General features: G+C 40.7%; 1 protein-coding gene across 3 annotated transcripts in view; it reads left to right on the top strand.

Moving 5' to 3' along the window:
* Nucleotides 1–21,673, top strand: part of DENND2B (DENN domain containing 2B) — a 150,369-nt gene that overhangs the window by 36,601 nt on the left and 92,095 nt on the right. The window lies entirely within an intron of this gene.

Genomic DNA, 21,673 nt, shown 5'->3' with positions numbered 1-21,673 from the left:
AGAAGTGTTTAAAAAAAGTTTGTAATGAATTAACTCCCAGAAAATATCATTTAGTACCCAGACAGCATCAAAGTTTAAACCCACTGCAATGATTACTCCTATATGCAAGAAAATTATTATAGAAGTGTTAGAGAAATCAGAAGACTTTTCTTTCATCTTGAATGCTCCTATATTCATCTTTAATAGGAAAATTAATTAAATGATAATTAAGCAGAGGGTTTGGAACCTCCCTGCACTTGGGATCCTTTAGTAATTGTTTGGAGAATGTGCTGCTATAGAGTTTCTTCTGGGTTGGGCTCTCTCTCAAGCGACTGCTCTTGAATAGATGGTGCTGGCAGCATTGTTCTTAATAAAGTTTTCAGTCCCAGACTGTGTATTTCATATCTGTAGACCATCCTTTTTGGGAGAAGACAGTGGAGAAAGAAAGCAGAAAGCTCATAATTTCAGCAATTTGAAAGGGACTTCCCAGCTTTCCTTTTGCTCAGTGGTATATCAAACATTCAGTGCTGGGGCACCATGCATGGCATTTTAAGCAGAAAAATACCTAATGATGAGTATACAACTGCTGTATCCTCATGAAAAGACTTAAATTTTTAATATAATCCTACTTTACCAAACATCACAAAATCACATTGTATCAGCAACCATGATGAATCTATTAGGTCACCATTGCACTGTTCAAATTCCCTTTTGGAGATGGTAATTTCTACTTTTATGCTGCTTTGTTGCCTTTGGTGTGTTTCGGGCATGATCCAAAGCTTGCTGGAGTCCATGGGAGTTTTCCTGTCAGCTTCAAAGGGCTTGGGATCAGCCTCTGCCTGAGAACTTCCCAGCCTCTGTGTCAGTCTTTTGACTGCAGGACCAGGCCACAGGCTCTGCCTTTTCTTTCTTGAACTTTCCAAACAGAAGGTCTTTTGTGTTGCTCCAAACAATGCCAGACGCTGCTGACTGGCTTCAGTGTGGCTGCTAATAACACATGCTGGAGATAATGGGGATGCTGATCTCCACTTTCTCCTCAAACCTTCCTAGAGGGGAAAGAATGGAAATCAGATCCTTCTATCCCACCTACCCCCCTCCTTGCTGTTGTTTACAAGTGTGTGTGTGCAAATTGTTCCTCTATTAAAGGGCTGTGCTCCAGAGGGGAGTTCCGGGAGGACTTTAGGGAAAAAACTCTGTCATAGCTGTGACCTACCCTAGAGCACTCATGCAGGAGGAGCAGGCTGTGCTGGAGCAGAACTGACAGCTGTCATCTGCAAACTGAGGGCTCAGCAGCACTGCCTAACACTTTGTGTCCACCTCTTGCCTGCCAGCTTGATTCCATAAAGAAAGACTACTGTTTGCAAATATTGATAGCCTGGTTTTGAAAAAAAGGAAATATTTTTTCATCTCTTTGATGGTTGGGACCAGTTTAATAAGAAATCCTTGTGCTGTTTTTGACTAGAAATGAAATATCTATGGACCTGGTGTGCCAATTTGGACCATCTCCCTCCTTAAGAAGGAACACTGTGTTTATTTCCCAACTTTAGGGTTCATTTGAGGGTAAAATGCTATTAGTCCCTGAATTTTCTAAGACAAATATGATGATTTTCAATGTAAGAACAGCTGCTTTTAAATGCTTACATTTTACAGATCATCATCTTGAGAATCCTGAGAGATCTCTGCAAGGTGCTGCAAACTGGATATTCCAAAGGCAACAATAGGATTTTGGTGTGCATCTGTTTGCTGTGATGCAGCAGCAAGCCTGGTGAATTCCCTCCCAAAGTTTCTGACTGAGTGGCATTTCCCTTAATGGTCTGTGCTGTAGCATTTGCAGGTTACTTTGAAAAGTGATACAAGGCATCATTCCCTTGGTCCTTTAAGATAATTTCCATATGTTCTAACATTCTGAATGGTTTCAAATGAAGTTTTCAGACGTTTTGCTATGTATATCTTACAAGTAGGAAATAATAATAAAAAGTATAATATCTTTGTAACTACAATTGTAAAAAGATTGACCCATTGTTTTTTCTTCTATTGAGGGAGTGAGACATTCAGGAAGGCTGCTGGTGTAGCTGGTTAGGAAGGCAGAGGTCTTGCAGGAGTCTGTGCAGGTATAACAGCTCTGTGTTCAACACAGCACCTCTGGACAGGCCCTTAGCTCAGCATTTTCAGGTTTCTGTAGTTGTCACTTTACAAGTGCCTCCATGTCTGTGTTTCAAACACACTTGCTTGGTGTTGTCCTGATACAAATCTCCTCTCTGGTCCCAGGTGTCCACCCTGTTTCTGCCAGTGGCTGAGTGTCCATATTCTGTCTAGTCAGTGGCTCTGAGTTTTCCAGAGACATAGGTGAGATTCTTCGAGATTGTTTTCTGTTTAACTGTACTTACAGGGAAAGTGAAGGGACACAGTAGAAATCTTTTTTGTTTTCTGTTTTGATTTCTACTGACTAATTTTTATATTCTGAGGTATAGTGTTTTAATTGCTTGTTTCATCTTGCATAGTTCCTTTCTTCTGTAAGTCCTTGTACACCCTCTATCCATAGGCTGACATCAGATGTTGCTGTTGTCTATTGAGATCAATTCCTGGTTAACTGCTATCCTGATATATTTGTCCTTATTACTTAGAAATACACTTCTTTGCAAATGAGCTGAGGCTATCTAGAAGCCTAGGACTGACTATGTCTATACCATTCAATACTAGCTTCTGCTCTAATTCCTTTCTCTAGATTACTACAGAGTCCTTTCTGGTTTTCTTCCTATAGAAAGTTTGTGAGGCATTGGGAACACCCTGTAGTTTTCTTGGTTTCTGCTGTTTCCATTGAAAGTCGATCTTCAGAGCACCTGGTGTTGTGGAGAAGTGTACCATTAAATTCTTGAACACAAGATTAGAATTCTTCATCTGTAACCTTATGCCCATTATAGGTAGAATTAATTGATTGAAAAGAGTGCTGCATGTTTGGTAAAGCTGTTCATGAGGATGCTCAAATCTTTCCTGATTTTCTGATTAAGTTAATTTCAATTCCAGCAGTATGAACAATGAGTTCTCAGTTCTTTCCTCTCATGTTCTGTTTTCTAGTCATGAGAGGCTTCCTAAGGTGTAAAATGTGACACACAAAAGGATCTGTTCTGTGCAGCTCACACTGGATATGGGTATGGCTACCTTTAATTACAGCAAGAGCCTCAACATGATGGCACTGTCATTCTGCTCTGCAGTGAAGGCTCTCATTAGTGCTAATCAGTGATCTTTCTTCTGGCTGTGCATCTTTGACCCAGTTACTTTGCTGAACTTAGCACAGTTGCTAGTGTGACACAAAGCAGACTCTTGGCACAGCCCTGATCACAGAGCAGGGCAAGATCTGGCAACTTTCACACAAATCCATTATAATTAAGGCTTCCGGTCTGGGATTTAAACTGCTTCTTTCTCTTAAAAGCCTGAGGGGCTTTTAAAAGTATTTTTTCAGGCTGAAAATGGACCCACAGCTGGTAGAAGCAGAGTCCCCAGGTGGTATTAGATTTAGGCAGACCTGGAAGAAGCAGGTGCTGCTCTTGTTCCTTCATCAGGCTTTGCAAACGTGCTTCCAACCTGAGAGCTTTTTGAACAGAGTGTCTCCATTTTTCCTCAGTTTCATGTGACAACAGAGTCCCCTAAGCAGGTACAGGAGTGTTGCACAGTTGGCTTTCCTCCAGTGCCAGCTCTTATTCTGAGTTTAAGCCTCATGTAACTTTAATCTTCTCTGCCCACTTGGAGCCAAACTGCTCCAGTCAAGGGCCTGTTTGAAGGAGTCCTGTTTTCCCATCTTCTCAGAGGCAGTGCTTCCTCTGGAGCCCTTTATGCCCATCCTGCTGCAGTTTGATGACAAGAAGATGAATTGGAGGCTAAAACTTCTGCCAATGGCAAGAGCATAGTCTGGCATCCCCTGTGCTGCTGGCATCCAAAGGATACAAGCCATCAAATTATCTGTGCTCCTGGGCCAGCTGAGCCTGTTGGTTTATGACCAGAACATCCCTCCTGTCTTTAAAGCTTCCTTGAAAGTTAAAAGGTGTCACTAAGCATTTACCACATTTATGGGCATGCTGAGGGCACTTGGGCAATTTTGACAGTCTAAAACCTGTTCCCTACAATGCTGTTTCATGCCTTCTTGGTAGAGAGCAAAAAGCAGTTTGAGAGCTGCAGCAGTATAGAAACATTTGCAGCTGCACAACTCACATTCCCATGTTTCAGTCTCACAGGCTCATGCAGACCTTCTATTATTAGTTTTAAAAGAATAGCTGACAGCTGATTAATTTGAACAGCGTATTCCAGAGAGAGCTGTTTTATGACTGTCAGGAGTGGCAAGCCAAGAAAATATTGACTGAAGTTACAAAGAGAGATTTCTGATGTAGAGCACAATCTTGTTTATCCAAAAGATTTGTAGGGGACAAAATCATCTTCATACCACCCTGCTGTCAACGTGTTCAAGCCCATGCTGGGGGAGGTGAGAGGCTGAACAGCTCAGCCTGTTGTGCATTCATTCCCTCGCAGTTTTCTGGGAGCGTTCCCAGGGGTTTCTTGGCATGTTGTCACAGGGCAGGGGCAACTCATTCTTTAAAAATCCACCTAAAAAATACTTTTAAGTGGCTCATTCCGGTGTTGGTTTCAGAGGCAAGTGTGAAAATAAAACTACTTTTGGACAATGGATGTGCTCTGTGTAATCAGCTGATGCTCTGGATTAGAGCTGCTCTGCTGTGCATCAGACTGTGTTTCACTGTTGTACTGACCCTGCTGCACTCAGGCTCAGGGCAGCAGATGGGCTTTGGAAGGGTATGAAGATCTAAGAGAAGACATTGATTTTTCAGTGGTGTCTGGCCATCCCTTTCATTTCCTGTGGAAAGCACTGCCCTTGTGTGCCACTTGTAAGTAAGATTCTGCTCACAGCCTGGGCAGCTGAGGCATAGTTACAATATTCTTGCTCTGATCTGAGGCTTCAGTGGAGAAGGAGAGCCAATCCTGCCCCTGGAAATAATCTATTTAGGTCTTCCTACTACAGCATTAAGCCTCTGCTGTGATGTTGAAATGCTGCTTGCTTTCATGGGCCTGTTTCCCGACCTCCCTTTGGGAGACTCCAGTGCGGCAGGAGTCACAAAAGGTCAGAGTGAAGAGAGGCTTGGGGCAAGAAGGCAGAATTGTGCCCTAGTAATGATATTTGTTTCATTTAAAGGTTGGATGAAAGCAGAGGTTGAACCAATGGCATTTAGAAACACTGGCTTTGTGCCCACATGTTTGGAGCTCCTTGTGTGGTGAGGGGGCTGCTGTCCAAGCTGGTAGTGCAGAGAACCCCATCAGCAGGTTAGACTCTTTTCTGCTCCAATCTCAGTGCACAGGAGAATGTGCTGTCAGATTTGACTTGTTCTACTCTCCTGTGAACACATTATCCAGGTTTCTGCTGAAACACATCAAGAGCTGAGGTCCCTGCTCTGATTTACTACTGGCTGATATTCATGGACAGCAAAAGACATATATAGGCATGACTCAGTAAACAAATGTAAACTTGACTTGGTGCCATGTACTGCAATAGCACAGGATGCCTCCTGGGATATATAACCATCTGGAAGAACAGGGCATTCAAAAAGCAGCCTGAGGTTATCAGCCTCCAGCACCATGTCAGCAGTTCCCATTACAGTTCCTGTGCTTGTGACTCTGATAATGGGTGTGCTACCTGCTCCCAAAGTATGGAGAGATCCTCAGGTAGAGGAAGGCAGTGGAGTTATGCTAAAGGTTACCATGATTTTTCTGGAAAACCTCTGCAGTTCTTGTTCTAGGTAGGGCAGGCTGATTGAAAAGTGGCCATCTATCCAGAGACTTCAGGAGTCAGGCAATGGCTGCTCTGTCAGATGTCATGAAAACTTGAACACATTCCTCTTTCTCCACCTCAGCATTTCCAGGTACAAAACCAGGCTGCACTGGGTGAATCCTCCTGTGTACCAGGCTCTTGCTGAGCTGTATCAGGTGTGCAATATCATTTTGGTATCTGCATTTTTGGTGAGATCTTGCCTGCAGAAATAGAGCATGTGGGCTGACTGTCTTCTGAGCTCTGGCATCACATGAGTCTCTCAGGGATGCAATGACAGGACAGACCCCAAAGTGAACTGCCCTGGTTCCTGAGAAGGGTGAGTTTTTAATATCTGTATTGGTGCCAAATGATATGCTGGCTTCTGGAAGCATTAAAGTGTTTACTATTAAAAAAATGATTTATCATGGGAAAAGGAGAAACCTGTTGCTTGCAGTGAGGGAACAGTCAGCTGCTTCTGAGTCTGGGTGGAAAAGGAAAATGCTAGAAAATAGCTGGAGGAACAGGGCAGGGGAAAAAAAGCCAGCTGATATTATGATGGAGTTGACACAACCTTGTTAAAACATAATTATTCTTCTGGATGAGAGGTGGCTTTTCTGCAAGGTGGCCAGAAGGGGAGCAAAGTCAAAACCCAGGCTTCTGGCTCAACTTATCATTTCAACACTTATCATTGCAAGATTTGCTTATGATCTTTTTTTAAAAGCAAACTGACTGATCATTGTAAATGGGGAATCCTGTAAAATATTTTTTTCAATGTCATGAACACATGGTGTTCCCAAAACAAAACAGTTCAGGACACTTGTGGCAGTGGGGTGTTGCTGGGACCTGCTAGGTTGTTTCTCTGCTGAACAAGAGCAGCAACTCTTGCCTTGGACAGATTGCCCTTGTGACAGTGGTTTGTTAAAGATTGTCCCATCAGTTATGTTTCCATGACAGCCTCAGGTCTGACAAATATGACAAAGCTGTGTTTTATCAGCAAATCCCCTGTGGGCCCTAGTCAGGAAAATATATGGATAAGGAGAGAAAATTATTCTTCCTGCTCTTTGTTGCTGACCGATTGCTCTTTGTGTGTGAAGCAGCCAGCCATGACTGGCTACATTTCTCTGCAATTTGCAGTACCTCTTGTGTGGGGCTGAAGCAGTGCTGACTCAATGCATTTTCCATTTGTTAAGAAGTTTTATTTGTTGTTTGGGGGAACCAAGCAAGCTCTAAAGGTCAGATTAAAGTTCTGGAGATCGAAGCACCAGTGGAGGCACTACAGGGAGCCTTGGGCACCTTGAGTCAAACTGACTTTTTTGCAGAACAGTTACAGAAATTCAGATGTTGGCCAGGGTTGAACCTGTGGGGTGAGTAGTCAGACTTTTCCAGTTACTTAAAAGAGCAGGAGGATGTCATTTATATTCAACTAATATCTCCCTTTGGAATTTCTCAGTGAATACTACAAGATGCAGCCATCTGCAACTGCTTGTTATCTGTAGGTTATCAATATGTTGTATGCCAAATCATGCTAGTACATAAAACATGGAGAAAACAAAAGGATAAAATTATAGACATGGAGAGCTCTCTTTCTATCATGTACCTACTAATCTTGATTCCTAAAAGGATCTATAATACCAGTATTTGCCCCTCCTATGCAGGGAAGATAAAAGAAGGGAAATAAGATGTATAAATAAGATAATATGACATAACTAATAAAAAGGAGGAAGGCTTTTTGAAGTAGAACAGGATTGCCCTTTCCTGAAAATAATCAGATCTGCTTAGAAGCACTCAGTCTATCTCTGAGGGGAATTGCAAACAGGATGCAGCTTTGCTAATATTGGCAGGTATTGGAGTTTTTCTTAACTGAAGTGGTATACCCTGAGTCTATCAGCAGGTTGTGAGTTGAATCCTGATGCTATACTCAGGATCCTGAAGCAAAAGGAATCAGAATATGTTTCAGACAAAATTTTGTCACTTACTAATAGCAAATTGTAATTTCTGATAGAGTAGTGAGACAGAGCAACATGTTGCCCAGAGAAGTTGTGGATGTCCCATCCCTGGAAGTGTTCCAGCCCAGGTTGGATGGGACTTTGAGGAACCTGGTCTAGGGGAACCTGACAGGGGAGTTGGAACTAAATGATCTTTAAAGGTCTCTTCCAGTCCATACCACTTGATAACTCTATAAACTTTGTGACACACCAAGCACAGTCAGGGGGTAAATGAAAGACAAGGAATGCAAATGAGTTTGTTCACAAAGGATGAGATGTACCTCAGCACAGCTGGGTGTTTTATGAGGGAATACCTTTGTTTTGCATTTTTAGCAAATCTCTATTTTCAGAAAGAGGAGAAAGGCTGCTTAAGAAGGAGAAAGTGTTGCTTAATGAGTGAAATATTTCTGTGCAAGATTGAAATTCTGTTGTGTTTTTGACATTGAATTAGAGAAGGCAACATTTGAGGACAGTCAATGGAAAGGACTTGCCAACTATTTTGTGAGGTGTTTTGTTTGTCTGTAGGCTCTGCTGCCAGCATTACCAATTATGCTGGATATTCTTTTGCAAAACTACAGCAAAATGAAGCATTAGGTGACTCATGAAGTTTCCTGCAAAGTTTTCCTTGTCTCCTAGTAACAGCCAGTACCAGCAAGGTACCTCTTCCATTGCACCTTTCCTGGTATGGTGTAAGAAACTGTGGGGATGACACCACAGCAAAGTCAAATTGTCACAGTGTTTGAAGAGAAACTACTCAAGTGAGACCAGCATTTTGGGTTTTTTTTGTGTAGTACTCACTATGCTAAGCCTTACTCTGTTTCCGAGGTAGTGGGTGTAATAATAACTGGATTAATAAAGTTCAGGCCTGCTGAGCACCACTGTTAAACTGAGTAGAATATTGCCTTTTTCTAGCTGTAGCTCTTCTGGAGATACACACATTTTTTCTTCTCAAACAGCATTAACTATCTTTTGGTTAAAAGGAAAGGTGAATGAGTCAATGCATATCAATTTGCTCATTCTTTCTCACAATCTTGTCACAAATCTGTGGCTAAAAATGCAATACTTAAAAAATCTCTCCATCCTGTATCTCAATGGCAAGTTTACATTTATTGTTTTTCTACAGCCAGAATATTCCTGTTTGCAGTATAGGTGGGGAAGTGGAAAACCAGCTTAAAATTGTGAAAAAGTGGTTTGCTTCTCAGCTGGATGCATCCTAGCTTGCATTTTTCATTCTACCTTGGAAATCTTCCCCTAGAAAAATGAGTCTGAATCCCAGACAGTATTCCTGTAAAAGCAACTGAGTCATCTTTCTTGGGAATGAAGAGAGCACTGTAACCTGGGGTTACTGTCTTAGTGATTAAGATGAACAGATAGGAATTTGCTGTAAATCTATGTTACACCATTCATTATTGTCTCTTTTGTGTGTAGTTATACAGGGAGAAAACAGACAACATTGTTCTGAAACAGGCTGGGCTTTTCAAAAGTTTTTTTTTTTTTTTTTTGGATTAATGTAGTAGCAGGCAAAACAAAAAATAGTGGGACTCATAAGGAGTAAGTTGAAGAATTAAGAGAGATTTTTCTATCTTTTTTCCTTTTGCCCTATCATCAAAACCTTCCAACCAATATGTTTTTGGAGCAGCTCATGTTTCACAGCTAAGTGTTAAGTTTTCCCCACTAGGTGAATCATATATTTGCAGTGTCATAGCTGAGGCTTTATTAATAATCTTATGTATTCAGGTAAAAGTAAATGTGACAAATATCTTTGTGAGGGAGTTAACTTGCAATAAATCTATGGTGTACACAAAGCAGCAGATCAGGTCTAGCAAAGTGTCTGTGAGTAGGTGATCATGCAGATTTTATTCTTCCTTTCTCCCTAGGTAAAAAGGACTATATCAAAAGGGGATGTGCTGGCTATTGTATTCAGCTCTTCTTCATCTGAAAGTTGTTATGGGGGGGAAAGACATTGCCTGCATTTCTAGTTGTAGGAAAGACATGTGGACAAATGCCCTGAAGGGCAAGAGGTGTGTAGGGCTGTCCAGAAATAAGGAAAAGCAAGGCTAAAACTAATTGAATAATTAGATCTCATTCAAGCAGTGATTCATAGAACTTGGTTTTGGCTGTCTTTGGACACAAACTTTGGAAGAAGCTGTAGCCAAGAGATGAATGAAAATGCACCACAGTTCTCTTGGCATATTGCCTTCCAAAATAGATGGTGAAGCATGTCATGGAGCTATTGGCTGCTGTGTTTCTTAGTCACAAACAGAGCTACCTAGAGATGAGTTGAAAAAATATATTCTACAGCAGCTCTAGTCAAAGCAGTGTTCATTTTAAATTGTCATTTCATTGTCAAATGACTGCTCATTGTGTCAAAGAGAGATGGAAGGCTTGAAGGGATCTAGACTGTTTTATTAGGTGACCAGGTAGATAAAATATATGAATGCAATGCAAAGGAGATATGGTAGTGGCTTTGACTTATCACATGTAAAGCATTTTACTGGCATATAAAAGTTTTGTTAATAGTTAACAGATCAATAAATTTTTCTGTATAAGGATTCTGCACCTGGTGGCTGTCATAATTTCCTCTGTCTTCATTTAAAGGTTTGTGCTAACCAAAGTTTAGTTTCTACTTCTCCATGTACTTCTCTACATGGAAATCTGATTTATGGTGTGGTAATGATCAACCTACAGATTTCTGGTACAATAAGATCTGTGAGAAAAATTAGTATTTAGACATGACATGTTGAATCACAGATGGGATTGCTGGATCACATCCTTAGGCTGAAGGACCATGTCACCAATTTCCCTTCCCCTTTTCCAGGAGAAAAAATTGTTCTAGCCCAGAAGTTGATGGGATTTTTTTTGTAATTATTTAAATAGCTTTTACCTTGTTGTATGATGGCAGCAGATGCTTTTTTCATCTTCCTGGATGTGGAGAAGTGTCAATGAAAATGCATTCAGCTCTGTTACAATTTTTGGAGTGGTCTTTTTGCCAGAGAAATATTTTAAGACACTGGAAAACTGTAGACAACTGGTGCAAAATGCAGTGACTCTATGGACTGAAATTGGTCATACCTATGTTCTGGAATCCTAAATTCCTTTAAATTTGAACATCAGAGAGTAAAGATACCTAGACAACCCTAAGGAGGTTCCTGAAACAGCTGAAAGTTTAACTGGTGCAAGTAAGCATGTACCTTTGTGGCACATCTTAGCTGCAGAATATGCAATGACTGGGAAGCACTGGTTATTTATTTTGGGGTTTGAGGTTGTCAGGGAGCATTACTGTGATCTTACACAGGAGTAATAGAGCTGGGCTGCTGCACAGACTGTCTAGTGGTAACTTAAAGATGGAGCCAAAGTCTGAGATCCCACTTATGCTGTTACTGAGCTAAAAATTAAGGAAAAGACCTTTCTGATGCCTTTCCAGCTCAGACTGTTGAAGCTGTGTGTACACAGTGGGTTTTCTTTTCTTTTAGCCATGTGGTACATAACTGGACTTGCTTCTTCATATCTGGGCAGTTGGATTCTGTTGTGTTTTCTCTTTATGGATGATCTTGCTTGAAAAGTCTGCTAATCTCCATTGGACTTGACAGAAAAAAAATGTTAGGGATATGATTTTGAAACTGAAAAGTGCAGCACTATAATAAATTGTGGCTCTCTGATTGAACATGAGGATAAAATTCATTCCAGACCCTGTGTTCAAATGGAACAGTTTATGAATGGAAGCACAGCCCCTGGATTGTATTTCAGCATTAGTCTCTGGTTTGGAATTGTGCTGTTTCCAACATAGACAAGGATATATATTTTATAAGCTTTCATTCTTCCACTCTTCAGATTGTTCAAGGATAAAATCTCTTGTGCTGGAGTCAGCTGTGGATTATATGCCATAGGAAAAATATTTTAGTTTTTTGAAAATAGCTTTATATTTGGCTGAAGGAGAACTGTCTAACATTTAAGATATATCATATTTGTATTTCTTCTGCTTTACCCTAATTTCTTACTATCCATGTCTCATTTAATGTTCATCATCTCTGTCCCAGCTCTGACACCTGTCAGATGGGGATAACTCTGTCAGGTGGCAACACAGCCATGTGTGCTGGAAAACAATAATGATGTAGTTATTAAAGGAACAACTGAATCAAGAAAAGATATTCTTAAGCAGCACGTATCAGGAAACTAGGAGTCTTGGACTGAAATCTATGAATGTTCCAGACCCTGCTGCAGAGAAACAGCAGCTGAGTAATAGATGCTTAAAGATGAAGACAGAGCCAAAAACTCCTGTCAGTTAACATACTGTGGTTTCACCCACTGCTTAGAACTGTTTAGTTTTAAATCTCTCAGATGGCTTATGTTACAATGTTGACAGAAACAAAAATGAGATGCAAAAAGAAAAGCTTAGGGAAAAAAGCTCGAGGTGTGATTTTACATGTGTTAACTAGAAACTTAACTTTTAAAAAATGTATTTCTTCTCCCTGGGATATTTAAAGATGCTGAGCTTCTATAACTTTAGCTGAGAAAAGTTTATTGATAGCTAGCAATTTCTTCATCTTAACTGACAAGACAGAGTTTTAGTTTTGGTTTTACTGATTAATAAGGAAGTGAAAACTTTATTCGAATAGGATGCTCACTCAGTCTTTCAAAATATCAGTTACTCTTATTTTTTAAATAATTGGAAAGAATTAAAAGGGGGACTATAACAAGGCTTCTTATTTCAAGTAGAAAATTGTGATAGAGCTACAGCAGCTAGTTTGTAACATCAGATGGGCTGAGTTGTTCAGGTACCTAATTATGAAGGACACCTGAAAACAACTGTTCCAGCAAAAAAAAAGCCTCTGGAGACATTCAAACCCCAACCTTGTCAAGATCCTGTGGAACTGGCTCTGGGTGAACCTGCAGCAGGGGTTTTGGACTGGATGGTGTTCAGGGGTCCTTTCCAACTGCAGTTATTGTGTGATTCTGTGACTTTTATGGCATGCTTGGAAATTGCAAATATACTATGTTTTCCAGAAGAAGAAAATTCAGGTCAATAATTCTGATTATGGTAAACCAACTTGGAGGCAAAGGACATGTGGAGCCTTGGAGTTTAAAAGACTGTGCTGAGCAGTCTGATAACTCTGCTCTATTGCAGACTCAGGGAAGTGGCAAGTTTGTTCTTTTTGGACTTTTGCTCACTAGAAGAACCACAGAGAAATTTAGAACGAGTAGAACTACTGGAGAGTGAATTGATAAGTGTGTTAAGATAAGACTACTGTTGAGAGAACAATATCATGTTGTACAGAACTTATTAATGAACTGCCACGTAAGTATTTTCATCCACTTTCATCCACTCCATATTTTTACACATCGACATTATCTCCATAGGAAGAATATGCAGTTAGATTTGCTCCTTCCACACAGCTGAGTTGGTGATTTGTTCACTGAAATAAAGGAAATGGCATGACAGTGTCATCATCAGAAGATGAAGACGGCCTGGGTGGGCTGAAGGCAAACAAACACAAATTTAAACCACTCTTGTCACAAGAGCTAGGGACTATATGAAGGGGAGAGCAAGCCAAGATTGCTATTGTGGCAGGTCCTTCCAGTCCCTTATTTAGTGTGCAGAAGAAACACCCTCCTCTTCAACTGCTGATTATGATTTAAAGTTTTTCTTGTTTTCAGTTTTAGTTCAGCTTCTTTTCATAGCCCTTATTGGTAAGAATATGTGTAGGCAGCAAAGTGGGAACGGATGTTGCAAGTCTTTTACTGATGCTTTGAAAGCTATAAGGGAATTGAGATAAATTAGTATTACCAGCAGCCTGAGAGCTTTTCTCAAGAATGCTCTCTTAAAACAGGGGGTAGGAATCTGGGTCAAATCCATTTGTTAAGTGATGTATTAATTTATTTTTTTGTTTTGCAAAGCGTTGGTTTAAATAGTTATTTGTCTGCATATTTCTAGTGTTTGTTTCCTAATGGAAGCACTAATGCATCTTTTAAAAATGCTTTTCTATCTATAAATCATAACTTGAAAAATTTCCAAAAATAACTTTTAATAATAGTTTCTACTGAAACTAGTTCTTGGGGGATCCATTTGCTGTTTGACAGAGGAAGTGTGGGTTTTCTTTACTGTTTATAGTGAACTTTAATTTCTACCCCCTAACAAACCCTGAAATCCCATCTTTTGCCCAGGTTCTCAGAGAGTACTCAGTGAGACTCAAATTGCTTGGTTAATCTGAACAGAGCCATTGGACCCTTTCAATCAAAGTCAACATTTCTTTTCCCCGTCCCAGTTCCTTATAGAGAAGAGTACTTCTAATTTAGTCTTTTTCTCCTTAGATGGTTGAGTTATTAGGTGACAGGGTCAGTCAGGCAACAGTAATGATAAAACTTTTACACTATGTAGTGCTAGATAAAATAACAATCAAAAGCAAATAAAGTTTATGTGAAACAAGTAAAACTCTTGACTAAATTGGAATGGAGTAAACAGTTTTTACCTTAATTTACCTTGACCTTATCACTGAATTTTTTAGACAGCTTGCTGTCTTAAATCTTCTGTATGATCTGTGGACATCAAAGCAATCTTGTCTAACAGCATAATGATTAATGGGGCTTGGCTGAAGCAGGGTAGCTTTGAAAGAAAATAATTAGCTGGCAAGTAGCTTTTACTTCTTCCAATAGAAAGAGAAAATTATTAATTAAAATGTATTTGCTTCTCCTTACCATGGGTAAAGTACCTTGCTGACAGTGTTTTGAAAGATTTCTGTAATACTTTTAATGAGACTGTTAAGGTGTTTTCCTCATGTGGAATTTTGGTTCCATGTTTTTTTTTTTTGTTTATTTTCTTTGGGCATTCACTTGTGGAACTACTCTGAAAATGTGCTGCATTGAAAACATGCTGTATTGAATGACATACACTGAAAGTCTCCCTCTTTCCTTGTAAGAAACAAGATTCCTTTTGCAACCTGAAAGCCTCATTGTGTGTGGCAGGAGTGAAATACCTTGTGAGAAACATGAAGCTGAGCAGATGCTCCCTTCAAGGTGCCTGTTCAGCCATCCCCTGGACTGACTGCTGACATTAGTATTTTTGTGTTGGATGGATTGTCTGCTTAAAGCAGCACTGACAAGAAATGCTCATTCTAGCACTTGTACAGCACCATGAAATACACAAAATGCAGGATAAACTACTCTTCCTTCCCTACAAGTTATGTGTAGGGGAAGGATGGATTGATTAATCTCAGTGCAGTGAAACAAAATGCTGGGTACATCACTGTGCATTGCCTCATCTTTAGTTACAGATTTAAATGCTGTACTCTCATGTAAGAGTGTAGCCATAGTGGCATCTGAAAGGACTCACTGTCAACAGCCTGTTGAGTTTCAACTATGTTATTCATAAGATTCTTTCCTCCCTCCAGCTGTTTCCACAAATTGGAAAGGCTTTATTTCAGTTTATAAATGCTATTTCCCCATTGTTCATACCCACAGATATTTTCCATGCCCAAATATCCATCCTCCCAAGAAAAGAAATCCTGACCCTATAAAAGAAGCCATGTGGAATGATCCTTTGAGGAGAAAGTCCAAAATGGCACAATATTGGATTTACCATCTGCAAAGCTTCAACAGCTGGTATTCCTCAGTTATGCATCTATGGGTGGGGACATGGGGACAGAGCAGAATATGAGTGGGGTGTGGTTGCATTTCCAAAGAGCTCTCATTTTTTTGTGTTGTGGTTCCAGCTTTCCTAATAAAACTGGAAGGGCCAAAACTCGTTTCTGTGAGAACTGAATGGAGCAGTTGCTTGATGTTTTGCTACAGCATAAGGTGAATTTACCACACACAGAAACTCTAACCTTATTGGCTTTTTGATGAAAAGACTGGTCAAATGGTTAAGAAAATGCAGTTGTCTGAAAGAGCAGAGATAATGCCTTGAAACTGCCAAAAAAATTAAACTGCAGTTTGACAAAACCCTCAACCTTCTAACCATTTTCTCACATAAATTTTCTTTAGAGCCTTACCTAGAATACAGCTACTGTGAGGAATCAAAGTGAATGTCATGTTTTTCACACCTTTGGATTCCCTAGGATCAGAAAAAAGCTTCTTGATGTGACTTTTGCATCTGAAATGTAGTATAGAGTAAACCTATTGCATATGGATGTCCTACCATCTATTCTTCTTTAGGGTAAATAGGAGAATATTTGTCTGGGGAAAATGAGGTAGGAGTTTAGATATTAAGTATTAGGCACACACAAGAAGAGAGAGGCTGTTATTCCACCAAGAAGCTTCAGGAATTAATGCTCTGTAGGAACCTGTGAATCCTGGTGCATTTATAACACTTACAAATTTCAACACATTATCAGTCAGAACACCTAAATCCTCAGTTCTATAGCTAGTCATGAAAGGTATTTGAAGTGGATTCATAATATTATAAATCTTTACTTTTTGGAGTTGCAAAAGGCATTTATCTTGTTGTAGCAGTGGAATCTGCTGTCACTCAGCTTTTGTTCACTGTGCACTAGTCACAGGTACAATTTTATCTGCCTCTATGATACAAATCACCTTCCTGGCATCACAAAAATGTTCACAGGTATTGATCTACCTTTTGGAGGATGAGGACTGAATTTTGAATGAACTGTTGCCAAGTCTGTGGTACCAGTTGGAAACCACGTGGAATTTGGCAATGCAGACTTCATGCCAGACAAAAGTGCTTAGTATGTTTTGATTTGTTCATTAATCAAACACAGGGAAAAATACATTCACAGAAAGCTGACACCATAGAGTTTCTGTGTAATAGATTTTTTTAACCTTCAAAGACTTATTTGTTTTGTGATGATGGAGTTTTTTAGTAGGATAGTGTTGTTTATGCTCTGTGTGTGTACTTTATTCTGCTTGATTTACTTACTGGAAAAGAAGTTTTATTTGTGAAGTTTATTATCAGATTTGTGTGTGCAGTACCTCTACCTGTAGCAGTTTGTCTATTTGTAGATGCACATTTTTAAATTCTCTGTTTACTGGTATTGGGAAGATGAGTGTGCGTACAACTGAGCTGAAGGAGGAGCAGTGAAAGGAGTAGGAAACAGGAGAAAGTCTGAACTATAATTTATTTTCTGGTATCACCCTCTATGAACTGTCTGAAACTAGAGTGAAGGTGAGAACAGCAAAAGCATAAACTCTGTGAAAGCAGAATAGAGTTGCAGTTTTCCCTTTCACTAAATGTTATAATGTTATATGCTGAGTTGAAAGGTACCCATGAGGATAGTGGAGTCCAACTCCTGGCCCTGCACAGGACACCACAAAAGTCACACCTTGTGCCTGGGGGCATTGTCCAAATGCTTCTTGAGCTCTGTCAGGCTGGTACTGTGACCCCTGCCCAGGGGAGCTGTTCCAGTGCCCAACAACCTCTTGGGTGAAGAACCTTGTCCTAATATCCAGCCTAAACTTCCCCTCACACAACTTCAGGCTTTTCCATAGTTGATAATAGCAAAATCTCCTTTGATATTTTTGTGGGTAGACAGGTCCAATTCTGAAGTTGATGCAGAGTTATTGTCTATAGTAACCAGACTTTAAAAGAAACCATAAAAATATTTGTCTGTAGGGAGCAGATCCAAATTGGGCTTCTGCTGCATTCAGCTTAAAACCACAGGAAAGAAGAAAAGAAAGATGAATGCCAACTTCAGTGCCAGTGCCATCCTAGTTTGCTCAAATATGGACTCCCATGAGATGGGGAAAGTTTGAGTCAAACTCTGCTGTAGGCTCACTCATGTATGAAGTAAGAGAGCACATGTGTTCAGATAATAGATTTTGTACCCTGGCCTTGTTGTGAAGAAGATATTTCCATATGGGTGCTATACCAAATTTACCCTACTGTGTGTGGAATGCTTTCTGCTTGGCAGAATGCCAAAACATTCCCTGCAAGGGAGAAGGGGCTGAAATTTTATCTGATCAGAGTGTTAATCTGTGTCCCTTAGGCTTATCTTGTGGCTCTTTCTGTGTTGCAAGGGCAATGCTGCATATGCCTTTTCAATGAGGTCATTGCAAAATTGAATTGCTATGAAATTATACTTTGCTCAAAGTTTTGAACTGGACTAAAGTAGGAGCACCAGTGCTAAAACTTTGAAATGCTGGTGCCAGAGCAACATTCCAAATGCTGTCTGGATAAAATGAATAATTTCACACAAATATTTCAAGTTAATGTTACACGTTTCAATATTGTTAAACATAAGTGGTAGCACATTCTGGCACTGCAGCCAACCTGGAAACAAGAAATGGGACCTTGTTCCTGCACACATTGGCTACTTGTTATTCCTGGACACATCCAGCTGACTGTAAGGGCATGGGATCACATTTTCTACTGACACATTTCTGAGGCTGTGCTCTCCTGTGCCCTCCCCAGTACCCCAGATGTTCAGCCTTGGATTGCAAGCAGAGAAGGGGGATTTGGGAAGTTGGGGGGCATTCTGCATGGGCCCAAGTGGTAGGGGCAGTGCTTGTCTGGCAGCCCCTGTGGGTCTCTCCCCACTCTGAGAACAAAGCTGTTCAGGCTGTAATGCTCCTCTGTGTCAGGTTTACTCCTGCTCTCTGGCCTCTGAAGAAAGATTGTTCCCTGAGCAGAACTCCCCAGCACAGTGGGTCTATTCAAGCCTGCATCTGGGAAGATAGTTAGTGCCTTCATTTATGAAATTCCTATCATAGAAGTGTGAGTTCTTTGGAACAGCGGCTGGTCTCTTGAGAAGTCTCCAACATGTCATGTACACAGCTGCATGTAAATCAATTTCATAAAAGGAAAGAAGAGAAGTTTTTTCAAATAATCAAATGCTATCTCCCAGCATGTGAAGGTTTAAAAGAGATGTGATATGATTCACAGTTTGTTTGTGGATTTGTTTCTGTTTGTCTCCATCTAACCCCCTGTGGTTCCCTCCTGCCACTCTGGATGCAGCTCACATGGGAACAGAGCTAGAGTTTCTGTGGCTGCTGCTTGGTTTTCTATCTCTGCAGGGAAAGGCTGCTGCTGCAGAAATCCTCAGCAGAAACTCCACTGGTAGGAGCCACTGCCTAGAGTGGTGTGGTGGCTGCAATCAGCTCCAGTGGGTAGATGGGGAGGTGTTTCCCTGCCTCCTTCTTCAAGGAATGTTAAAACAGGTTTAAGTGTTTCCAGTTGTTTCTCTGGCTAGTGGTTGCAGGCTTGATGAAAGGTGATCTATAACACTTTTGCTTGTGGTAGTTTGTTGAAACTTTCCTTTCATGCAGATGACAAAGGTCAGTGCTGTGGGAGCTGAACTCTTTCCTTGGGAAAAGGCTATGTGACTGAGAGATAGGTGGGAAGGTATTTTCTTCAACTCACAATCAGTTTGTGCCAGTAAGGGAAGAAAGTTTATTTACATGGTTGTTATAAAGCCAGGGGATATCACTGAGGACCATGATATCATTCAATTTTCAATACATCCAGTTCTTCAGCATTTTGTCTTATAAAAATATCCTTTCTAGGAAGAAACAGCTCCTTCTCTGTTGGATCTTACTGGCTTTTTCTACATTTGTGAAGGGCAGCTCTTGAAATTCCTTATGCTTCTTCTACTGTTTTTTTTCAGTGTAGATTCACACTTTCATTTTTATTTATTTATTTATTTATTGTTTGTTTGTTTTAGTGTAGAAGAGTGAAATTCCATCAAGGCTGACTTAGTGAAAACTGAATTAGTGTTGATAGCTGGGGAGAAATGTAATCTGATCTTCTGTCTCTAGCCCTTGAATCAGGAACTGAAATAATTGTTCTAAGACTCTGGTCAAGTTGCCAGAAAATGGAGTGGTGCTTCTGCCAGATGGTCACCCGCAGAAGTGCCAGACATTCCTCCCCCCATTTGAGCTTGCAAATGTGCATTTGAGAAGGAAAATGCACACAGGCAGCTGGGGACTGAGATGCTTTTCTCCCTGAGGTGCTTGCTGAGTGTGCAGGGCCGTGCTGGGGGCAGCATCCATAGGGATATCAGTGTGTGATGGCTGGCAGAGGGATATAGTCACAAAGGCTTGGGTGCAGGAGATGTCTCTGTTGAGCATTTGTCACTCTGTCACAGGGCTTGACAGACACTATGAGGTAAATCCACCAGAAGTGGGCTGCAGGGCACATCATACAGCAAGGGAAGCTACTTCAGTCCTTGAAGGAATCGTGGCTCACTGGAAGACATGATGTTGCCTGTCAACTGCTAAGCCCAGCTGTACTGGTTAATGATTGGTGCCTTTAATTGAAACCATTGTGCACTACTACTGCCCTGCCTTGTAGGAGCTGCTGCTGCCATAAATCTTGATTTTTCCATATTAGAAAGCTGTGTTCTTTGGGGATATTGAAAAGTCTCGGACTTTTTTCCTCCCTTTCCCCCTTTTTGTTGCTATAGCTACTAAAATTTTTGTTAACAAAGGGAATAAGAAGTAGTTTGCTGTGCTTAGTTTGTTATTGTCATTCTGCTATATTGTCATTCTGCCAATATTCTCTCAGTCATTTCTTCTCTTTTTCCTCCCATCTCCTTTAGAACCAATTCTGTAAAAAAACTGCAGGAATCTAGGAACTGCAAGTCTTCCGCAGTCACTGCAGGGCTGTGTGTGCATGGGGGATGAGGGTTCTACTCATGAATCAGGGACTCTTAAAACTTGAATTTAGATTTGAGTTTGGGTTTTTGTGTTGAATGACTGGCTATGCAGACCTTGAGCACTTCTCACTCTCATGGACTTGCACCTGCTTTGCCGGACTGCAGGAATTTCTGTCTCTTTTGAGTGAAGGTGAAGGTCATGCCAGGTTACCACAGTATTGCAGATCCATTTTTTCTTGATGTATCTTCAGAAAAATTCAAAATTTATTCCACGAGGAAGATTTTAGCCGTGGAAGGAAAACATCCTGGAGCATGGGGAAGGGTGGGCTGTTTTCTCTGGGGAACACAGTGTGTTCCCAGTGTGGAAGGGAAGAAAGGGGCTGTATTCCTCTTCCCACCTGGGGTTTCTTATTGCTTTTTTATCTTTCTAAAAATTCTCCTCACTTTCTTGTTTCCCATTTGTGTTTTTCTCATAGTATGTTAACTATCCTTCACCTCACTTTGCTCTACCAGTCTTGACCTCTTCTGATGTTTGTCTGGACCTCACCTCTCCTCTCTGCTTCTTCTTTTGCATACATCCTCTGTTTCAGCTGCTAGGAGGGAGGCTGGAATTCACTCATTTTGTTAGATCCATCCTTCTCTCTGATAATTCTGTACTTAGTTATCTGAGGTGGGAACTTAGGCGGGGCATGGACTGCACCCTATCAGTCAGGCTGCTCACACCTCATTGGAGTTTATCCTGGGGGTACAGGGGTTTGTTTCTTTTGGCTTGGAACATGTAGAGTTTGAAGGAGAGGAAGGTGGTAGCCAAGGTGTTCACAGACATGAAGGGAGTCTGAATCAGAAAACCACTGTGCATGAGAGAGCTCCTCATTGCCTCAAGTCAGGCTAGTTTTAAGTCTCTGTCTCTGGTACAGCAGTGATATTTGGAGATTTGGATAGATTCCTGAGGTAGTAGGAAAAATAGGAATATTTTTGAGAAAATGGGCCATTCAGCCAGATGCCAGAGTGTGGGTGGTAGGCTTTAATCTCTGGCACTGAATTTGCAGATCTTACCTCTAAGCAGGTTTCCTAAGACTGAGTCTGAAATCCATGTCAGAGCTCCAACACAGCTCAGAGCTTCTGCATCCTGCAGATGTTGCTTTAAGTGCAAGAACATAATTTCTAAATGTAAGCAGATACCTTCCTGAAAGGTTCCTGCACAAATCCCTAATACAAACAATGGACTTACTTGCCATCCCATTTGTTGCTGCTAATGCCTGTGTCCAGGTTCACTTCTGGATGTACTTTGGATACAGGGAGTTAAGATCTTCTCTAGGGGAATTAAAATCTTTTGTGTGCCTTTCTACAGATTCCCT

Source organism: Erithacus rubecula (genome assembly GCF_903797595.1).
Source record: "Erithacus rubecula genome assembly, chromosome: 6".
NCBI classification, from domain to species: domain Eukaryota; kingdom Metazoa; phylum Chordata; class Aves; order Passeriformes; family Muscicapidae; genus Erithacus; species Erithacus rubecula.
Note: the sequence above shows the minus strand (reverse complement) of the source record. Positions and strands in the feature narration are given on the sequence as shown.